The following is a 10,620-nucleotide window of genomic DNA, read 5'->3' as shown; positions in this document are numbered from 1 at the left end:
ATGCTGTATAAGCTTTATCTCCTATAGCACTGATTGTTAAGATACCAGTTTTTGCCATATATCTCCTTTATGTACGAAACTAAACCCAATAAATTGTGTTACCGGTTTACATACCGATCACATAGCGGTGAAAATCACTTAGATTGGTGTCATATAAAGTATATCTTCCAAACCTCTGATTGTTTAGATGCGATTTTTTATATAAGTTGTAACTCCTCTATCGATGTATGCTGATGTATTCAAAAGCAGTAATCTGTCAAAGTAAAATTTGCAGATGTTCATGAAAGGTATGAAGCCTTCGGCATAGCCGAAGACAGCGCTGTTCTTACTTGTTTTACATGTTTTTTTGTTCCTTTGGATATTATTTTTTTTTTATGTATGCTATAGTTGTTGTGCCATTTTTAATTAAAATTAAACTCCAAAAAATTTTATTAACTTGAAACAATTATGTGAAATACCATAAACAAAAGAAAATGATAAAATAAAATTTAATACAATAAAATTTAATAAAACAAAATAAAATAATGTTTATATTAAAAAAAAAATACTCAACTTAGAAAAACATTATTTGGAATCGCTCGGAGTGGGGACCGAACGTGGGTGTTATTGCGTTTACTACTTCAACAACAAAACTTAGAACTTTATTTTACCATTTTAAAATCGCGTCCTCCTCATTTAAAAGTTTTTGCCATCAAATGAATTTTAAGTTGACTATGAAAGAGTTCAAACGGTGATTACTGTAAAACACAATTTTAATCGTTAAAAAAATAGCCTACGCACCTGGCTATGCTTTGATAAAAATTCTTAGTATTAAATTTGTTAAATTTAGTGGCTTCCTGGTGGTTTATAATTAAATTTATAGAGAAGGATTGCTCTTTTGGAATACAGTCGGGACACTTTTTTAGTTTTATTCCAAATTTTGTATTCTTAAAATTCTGTAATATATACGTACATATGTACATGGAAATAAATAAATTGGTAGTTAAGTTAAAAAATTAAAATTTTATAAATATAAATTGTAAACGAAATTGCCGAATTGGCATAAAGAAGGAAGGTCTGGCACAACCAGTAAAGTTTTGCGACGATTAAGCAACGATTGCTGGAAAAGAACACTCAAGGCAACATTTTGTAACTCATTTTGGAACGAACTGTGAACACCTCAAATAACTCTTCAACAAAATTACACTCAAGCTGACATTCGGAGTTGACACCGAAGCTTGGTACTCGGTAACTCGGTAACTCGGTGTTCGGTATTTTTTCCGCATGTATTGTGTTTGTGTAAACGCTCCCTAAAACGAGAAAAATAATTTCAACACTCGAATTGCGTAATAATTGCTGCAAAATTTACAAATAGAATTATCTTTGCAATTCAACTTAATTAAATAATTTAGAATGGAAACGAAAATAAAACAAAAAAAAATAATAACACATATTTGCACAACTCAATGAAAAGACTTTTAAGTAAAGCTAAATGTATAATAAATAAATGTAACCTAATATACTTAGTCTATACTTATAACTTTATTTAAAGGACACATACATATATATTATATAGTAATTGTACATATAAATATATTTTATATCGCTCTGGGCAAAATTGAAATACCTATATATGTACATAGTAGGTAGTAGTTAAACCTACTAAAACTTTATATTTCTGCTTGCGGTACTTACGAGTATTATTTACGAAAATATCAGCCTCAGTGCATTACTAGCTTGAATGGCCAATGAAGGGTTGTGTTTATATATTTTTTCTATAAATTAAGATCAAAAATTTTTCGTTGCTGTTTGATGTTTTTTTAGTCCGCAGGCGCAGTTACCTTTATTTATGTTTTAATTTTTTTTTTTTTACTTAATATTTGCATTGTCATCAAGAAAAGCTCTTCAAAAATCCTCTGCCTGTAGATTAGAAGACAAAATACAAAATCAATATCATGCATTACGAAAATAAAAAATAATTTTTCCTATATTTCTTCATGTTATTTGAGAGATATATGTTTTTTAGTATTTTTTAGAAATACAATTTTGAAAGTGAAAAATTAAGTGATTTTTTTTTTCTTTAGAACATTCTACAAGTAGTTTAAAAGTTTGAGCTGAAACCTGACGTAATACTTTAGTTCCCAAGCTCTTCCAATCGTTATTGGCAATACTTGTCCCTTAGTCACTTAAACCAACCAACCAACTATGACAAAGATCTTAGAGTAAAACTAGAATTTTATTTTCTGTCTCTAGTATCGTTAAATCGGTAACAATTTCAATGGAATAGCATTAGGAGCCAGGCCTGACGCTCGTAACGCCACAAAATCCTTTGAAATATATAGCCAAAAGCTATAATAACCGTTAAAGATTCTTATCAGAACCCTACTGAGTTTGTCCCGACTTAAGGATCTTCGGATACACATCCCATCTAGATCGGGTGACTTGAAGCTGTCAAATGAATATATACTTCTTCAAATCGTGGTATCTGCTTCCCTGCCAACGTTAGGTGCTAACGTACCACTCTGCAAGCTGATTTTCAACAGGTTTTAAGACTATAGCAAAGACGTGGCGTAAACTCCACCAGAATTTCCGACTGGATGTAGCCTAAAAGACTTATATATATTATCAATATCACAACATAAATCTCTCAGAGAGCCCTTACTGAAAAAGGTATGCTACCGAAAACCACAATTTTCTAAGTCTTTATTGTGCTCACGGAACAGAGGAGCTTAAAAGAGGAGGGGGATTTGTTTTTTACTCAGCAATTATTTAGCGACTTAGCACCTTTAAATTTGTTTCAGTCGGTTCGGATCATTCAGTCAAGTCTGACTTGGCTATGGTCAAAATTCCATGCAAGTTTAGAAAACTCCTTGTTTTATGACATTCCCAGCAGATGCATGTGTGATCATTGAAAAGAGGGAATACAAATTTCATAAACAGTAATGGAGTCCTTGATTTTGAAGAACTATTCCACAAGGAACGGTGATCACGAAAAATAAACAGTATTGGAATGATTTCTGCGAAAACGTAGCGATAACAGAACCTGGTAATTTGAAAGAAGAATGACAGTAGACAGTTCCATTTCGGGAATGCAGGCTGTTTTAGTTATTTAGGCAGTCTGTGAGTAGCTTTAACTCAACCCAACCCAAATGGTTTAAACCAACAGCAAAACAGATGCATCCAAAAAAGGTGGACGGCCTAACATATCCCCAGTATTCATTTTTATCTACTTGGTTTCAAAATTATGACTTAACAGCGGATCACACCAGTGGAAATTTTTCCAAAATAATGATATATAATTATATTTTCAAATGTATTTCAAATGAAATGCTTCAATTTTTGTGTTGCGCAAATCGCATGACTGTTCAAGAAATTCTTGTCTCAATTTTCTTAGATTGTACCATTAAAATTTAAATGTACCAATCGTGTGATTCGGCATTTATAAAATGTTTTGGTAAATAATTTCGTGCTGTAGAAATTTTAAATATTTCCGAGAACACTACTAGCAGGAGAACACTACTAGCGTTTTAGAATTTCTTCTTACATTAGGCTTTTGTCTATTTTTCTTCAGAAAAAAACTCATACTTCTTTTAACTTGATGAAGCCGTCGATACGATTTTTTAAACTTTTCGCAAAATTTATGTTGGGACCACTTACGAAATGCTAGCTTTTTTCTAATTTCACCTGAATTCATTCTTTAAAATTTGGGAACTTTACAAACATTACCATATTCATCTAACTAAACAATCAAAACAATAAAAATTTAAAAATTTATGATATACACTACTATTAAAATAATATATAATTAAAAACTATTTTCGATTAAAATGCCTTTTTATTTAAACTTAAGTCTTTAAAATAATGGAATTATTCCGATATGTATTATATGAAATAGTTAAAAATAAGTTTAGAGAAATCTCATGTGATCATATTTTTTTATAAACGTCTTTTTTATTAGAATTTCCCTATATGCGAATATACCGATTGAGTAACCGTATAAATATAAATTATACCTAAAGTAGAAACTAAAAAGATATCTATGTACGTACTAAATGACGTGAGCTAAAAAGTAGGAGGTCGGATTGTGGTATACTGTATTCGAATATATATAAAAAAAAAACATAGAATTCCTCGTCCAAGATTAAAAACAAGTATATACTACCGCACTTTTGTATCGTATGTCATGTTAAATATATAATTTATATGGAGTATTAAATTAAGAACCGAAAACCGATATTACGTCTAATGAAAAAGCTCGAATTAACTGCTGCAAAATTTAATATAACATTACCATTCAAATTTATTTTATTAAGTAATAGAAATGCAAGTAAAAACCACATTTGCACCATTTGAAATCATGTGAAAAGACTTTTTAAATAAAGCTAAATGCATAATAAAAACTTAAAATACGTGTAATCTGGTGTAAAAATATTTTGGATCTATCCCTGCAGTGAAACCCCAAACTAGTCAGGAAAAATACTAGTTTACAACTAGAATTTCCTGACAGAAACCGAACTAGTTCGAAAATGTCCAGACTTGTACCAAGTACAAAACGATTTATGTATTCGTGTCCTGTTTTATTTGACTTCGACAGTTGAATACAATAGAGTACACAAAATATTATAACTTTTCTTTGGCTTTATTGTAAACCGTTAAAGCGAGTACCATACTTGTTAAATAATGATTAATATTCATAGTGATTATTAATTAAAGCGTGTTTTCAATGATTAACATATAATTACTTAAAAAAATTTAATTACATCATTAGTTTGTTATTTTTGATCATTTTCAATTATTTTCGAATTTTTTTAATTAAACGGTTACTATAATTATTTATTTGATTAATTTCTATTATCAATCAACAAGCCAAACTATAGACAAAAATTAAGAATATTTAATAATTGCTTGAATTATTTATTTATTTTATTCTTATCCAAATCTCAAATTTCAAACATTAATTATTACTTTTATAAATTTTTAATGAATTGCATTTATTTTAATGACAACTTTTATTTTTATTTAGTTCACTCAAAAATGAACTAAAGTATACATTTTATTTTTAACTAAAATGTTTTCTTTTGTTTTCTTTTTAATAGCATTTAATGAAAAATGCATTTGATATCATGTTCGAAAGTTTGAAATATTTATGTATTTTATTTTGCTTTTAATTAATACTCAAAAAATTTAACACTAATTATTAGCAAATCTAAGGCTGCTAAATGAAAATATGTAATATATTAAAGTGGCTTTGGTCCATAATTGGACTAGTATTTTTCTGTCTATTTTGAACTAGTATGAGACTGGTATATTTCTGACCGAAATCTGACAATTGCCATCTCGTAGGACATCCCCATGTTGAAAATACCAGTTGATTGTATGGAAAAAAGATAGTTGGCTGACTAGTTGGGCATGCGGTTCATACTAGTTGTGAGGTAGTTTACAACTAGTACATTTGACTACAGGGATCTTATGTATGTATATGTACAATGTACGTTGTACATACTAACTAACAGGGTGTCCTAAAAGTGTTAACTTTTTTTCGGAACGTGAAAATTGTCAATACATACTTGGTCCTCAATGGTTCTGTATGCGCAGAAAACAAAAAGATTTTAGGCGAAACATTTCGAAGGCTAATCTTATGGTAAGTTGAAATTCGGGTGAAACCGAACTTTGTATACCCTGCGCACGAGTTCATAAAATGTTTCTCTGATAGTGTATTTCTGAGATTTGCTGTTATATAAGCAGTGGGCAAGTTGCGAAATCTTCAACGTTTTTCTTAATGAGATAAGAGGCATTGTGTGCATGTGCTTGGAATAATCGATTAAGCCGTTAGTTAGATACATGTTCTTCTTCTTCTTGATTGGAGCTGTAACCTCCTATGGGCCAGATATATAGATACATAGATATTAACATGAGGTGTGCACTGCGACGTGGTGATTTTTTGTGACCTCTTCACTTCACATCACTTCATCTAAGCCCATTTTCCTCTGAAAGTTCAATAGCGCCTTTGGGGATAGGAAATGTATGGACTCAAGCTGTGGCCACATCGAGCCCAGACTTCTTTCACGTCTTCTGCAGACTGCATAACAATCAGTGAGAATGTGAAGCGGTGTCTCGCTGGTCAAGCCACAGAACCTACAAAGATCATTACGTTCCCCCGACAGTCGGGTCTACGTAACCGGAACGACCCAGATTTATATCTGGCCAAGGACTGTCACTCCAGCAACACTCCCTTAAAAGCCTTTGGGGAACTTGTATGCTGCTACAACAACAACAACAACAACAACAAAGATCATTATACCACATGCCTACAAGGGTGACACCTTAGTCTGCAGTGTCCTGTAAGGATACCTTTTAGAATTCTAAGCCTCTCCTTTGGGAGGTTTATTAAGTTTCGGAATCTCTCCTTGTCAAAGCCTCCCAGTAAATACCTTGCCTGGCATGAACTGCGCCAGTTTGAATCCCTCAGTGTGCTCCTCCCTCAGGAAGAGCTCTGGGACAACTGGAGTATCGCTAGCGATACGGTCAGCAGCCTCATTACTCTCTACTCCCTTATGGCCGGGTTAGGGATACTGAAAAAACATCGATGCATCGAAAATATCGATGTTTTGCTTCGATGCATCGAAAATTTTCTACTCGATGTATAAATAGTCGATGCATCGAGGCGTCCTGTAAGTACATACCGAAAAAGGTTTTTAATGTTTCATTTCCATAGTGGAGGAATACTCTATGCGTATCGATGCATCGATGTACGCCCTCCGATGCATCGATAAATATCGATGTAAGTTTCGATGCATCGATACGAGGAATAACATCGATGTATTTTTGCCACTGACATGCCTAGGCCGGGTACCCACTCTAACCTAATGTTATTTTGTCTGCCAGGGGAGTTTAGCTTCTAAATGCTCTCAAGGACCAACGAAGATTTGACTTCATTGGGTACAAGAGCCCTGAGTGCCGCCTGACTATTGCTCAGCTATAAAATTCTCTCATTTCTGTACCCTCTACTCACGATTATCTCCGCACATAAATAGATGGCATAGACTCTTGGTTGGAAGATGTTCAAATATTTCAAATATTGCGGCCAAGGACTCCAGCACCTACTACTTCTGAGGTCTTCGGATCTTCGAGCCATCTGTGTACCAGTGCAGTATGCAATCTTGAACTAATTCCTCGAAGGCGGGGACGCTCCAGGTTGCTGCATAGCTCTATCTGATATATATTCTTAAATACTATGGTTTTTCATAAATCATCTCTAGGGAACAGAGCAACCGGGAGCGACTACCCTAGCTTCCCCATATTCCTACAGGATATGACCTTACGTTTTCCTCATCCCTCTCTGGCAACGCTAAGCAGAGTTCCTTTGGCTACCTGCTCTATGGTTATGTGAAGAGGCTCGAGTTCGACGACTACTTTCAGCGCCGTCGTCGGACAAGTGCGCATCGCTCCAGTTATGCATACACATGCCAGTCGTTGCACATAGGGGTATTTAGCCGATTTATGCGGCCAAAATTATTTTTATGAATATTTCAACTCAAAATGTTTAGAAAAGACGTGTTATGACATATAGAATTGTAAATGTTTAAAATCAAGTAGGTTAAAACATTAACAGAGTTGCCACCTGTTAAAAAATTTTGTTCAATTTGTTATATGAATTGCTGCAATATGGGTATCAATGAAAATGGGTTTATCTCTAAGGAACCTTCCAGGGTTTAAAAAATCAAATTCAACTTTAATTGAAGGAATTAAATAATTCAAATATGTATCACAGGATAGGTAAGAAATAGGTGTATTCGAGGTGCAATTAATGCGGCAGTGTTACTCTTTTATGAAAGAGTATCACGTTCTACGCGAAAATTTGGACGAATAAAATTTTGACAATCAGTTACTCATCATTGGCAAATCAAAAGCAACATAAACATTTTTAATGCGCAGTTTCTGCAACATTTTAGAAAAGTTGAAGTTGAGCTTCAGCAACATGTCATCAGGAAAGCAACAAGTCTGCAATTTTGCGGTAATTATTACGTAACTCGAACGCACCCATTGTAATAAAACTACATTTTTCTAATAATAACAGTCTTATTTATTGTGTTTGGTACGGATTAGTGAAGTGGATACTGATATACAGCATTTCATCATAAGTGGGCGGGGCCACAACCATTTTCTAAAACTTTAATAATAATCCTATTTTGTTCCAAAATTTTAGTTTACATACTGATTTTTAACAATTTGGATACAATATTTACTGAAATATCGTAGATTTATTTTAATTTAAACGCTTGTATACCCAAAACTATTTCTTTAATCATCACTTATATAACACCAATGTAAAGGAAAACAAATGTTTATTCCGAAATATATAACATAGTTGGGTTCGCCTTATATTCCCGCAGATTTCTAGCAACAGGACCGAAAGGTCCAAGAAAACATGACTTTTGCTAATATCTCGATAACTATTTATTTGTTAAATTAAATGGATTCATATTCTAGTTCAGCGGCCTCAAACTCATCTAAAAAGTTTAATTTTAGTGTTAAAATAGATCTAAAGTAGTGTTACTATATACTAGTCGTGTTTTTAGATTTTTCCTTAATACATTTTCTAAGTTAAGAAATACCACTTATCTGCCATTTTCTGCGGGCAGTCTTTTCACACTATATTAGCCAAATTTCTAAGCTTTCAATTGAACAAAGAATAATAACGCGATCTCTCCCGGGGATACAACAAATTCCTTAATATTCACAAAAATTAACAAAAAAATACTCGTTGAAAACCGCTACTTTCGTTACATTTAAATTGAACTTTTGCTTAATAAAATTATTAAAAAATATTTACGTTTAAATGCATTATTACGGTCTGTATGCGGAGCCATCACTACTTTTTAAGAATATACTGCAGTAGTCAAAATATTAACTTAAAACCGTCACGATCTTTCTAGAGAGCGAAAATTTATTTATAAGCAGCGTTAGAATATTCTGTTTCCGGTCAACGGGAAGCGTTCGCTGTGCAAGTTAGAAAAGTGAGAGGGGCTGGGAAATGTTATTTGGAATGTTCCCTATCGAATGTGACTAATTTTTTAAGTTTTCTCTAAAATTTTATCAAATTGGTTTTTGGCCGCCTAAATCGTTCAAATACCCCTATGTGCGTTGTAGCTTGGTGAGTGATTTTCTCACCGTGACCACAGTAGTTCTTGAAACCCAAGCTACTGTCGATCACAGTGATCAACTATATAATATTTAACAATGTATCTAAATTAATTTTTCAGGAATTCTTTTCTCCTATGCAAAGTTCGCTCAGTTATACCAACCAGCCGAGGCTTGGCCAGGTTGTATGTAAAAAGATCACACGAAACCTCGTTGGTATCAAACGGCTCGGATAGGGCCCAAGAATGATAGAATACAAGATTGCGCCAACCGAGCTGAGAGCAACTGGCCGTGACGTCAAAAAATACCAGAATGAGAGAGCAAGACGAACTCGACAAGAAAAAGAGGAAGCATCGACCAAAAGGCAGTGTTGCCAAGTTTTGACTTTGAAAAAGCACCAAATTTTTATTTGTGTATTTTATGGACTTTATATGAATACATAATTTTATTGTAAGGATACCGATTCAAAAATCAATGTTTCTTGCAAAACGGTCGATTTGTTCTGGCATGATTGAAGGTGCTGCCACATATTTCTTTGTCGCTTATGATTGTCACTGTGCCATGGTTTTGTTTAAATTTTTGTAAAATTGCGTACCACACTTACGATTGCTATAAATTTTGCTTCTATTTTTTAAGATTTTCTAATTTGGTGTTTTCAAACTAAAAACAAAAGCACCAAAAACGCACCAAGCACAAAACTCAAAAATTTTCGCGTTTTGAATACCCACTAAATTTGGTGCGAAAAGCATCAAGTTGGCAACAGTGAATGTAAACAAAAGTATTTTATGACGTCAGCGATTGGGTGGAGGCTGTCAAATCGACGAAGAGAGGGTTAGCGGTCCGCGAATGGCGCGACGTTTATTTTCTGGATCGTGGATAGGGCCTTCAAATTCTTACGGAGCGGATGGCATTGCTCATCGTCATTTTATGAAGCTGTATTAGTTTTGCGGGTATATCAAATTCAGACATCGCGGCATAAGGACAACTTCTTTTCGTGCTGTCGAAAGCGGCTTTAGATGGTGAGCGTCGATCCTTTTCTCGCGGGTGTTTGCCAAGATCTGGCGTACTGTGAATACCTGATCTATAGTGGATTTTCCAGGTCTAAAGCCACACTGATAAGGCCCAAACAAATAACATCTTGTAACCTATGCTTAGTTATCGCGTATGGCGGGGTCACCTTTCTTGTGCATTGGGCAAAGTACACTCCAGTCGTCGGGCATGCGTTCATCTGAACATATTCTGCATACGAGTGGGTGCATACAACTTATAAGTCTCTCGTCACGGTGCTAGAATAGCCTGGCTGGCAGGCTACCAGCTCCAGCAGGTTTGTAGTTTTCAGCCGCGTAATTGCTACTCGTATCTTGCTATAGTCAAGCTGGGGTAAGTAAGTACGTTCTGGACATCGGTAACTAGGCCGCCATGGTTGTTCTTACAGGAGTTCGCCCTGGTCTTGCAACCTTCCATAAAGCTGGACATAGACGACGAACACGTGTGCGCATA

Source organism: Rhagoletis zephyria, unplaced genomic scaffold (assembly GCF_001687245.7).
Source record: "Rhagoletis zephyria isolate East Lansing unplaced genomic scaffold, Rhagoletis_zephyria_1.1 Rzeph_scaffold_00003, whole genome shotgun sequence".
Classification (NCBI taxonomy): Eukaryota; Metazoa; Arthropoda; class Insecta; order Diptera; family Tephritidae; genus Rhagoletis; species Rhagoletis zephyria.
The sequence above is the reverse complement of the archived record's forward strand: the minus strand, read 5'-3'. Positions refer to the sequence as shown.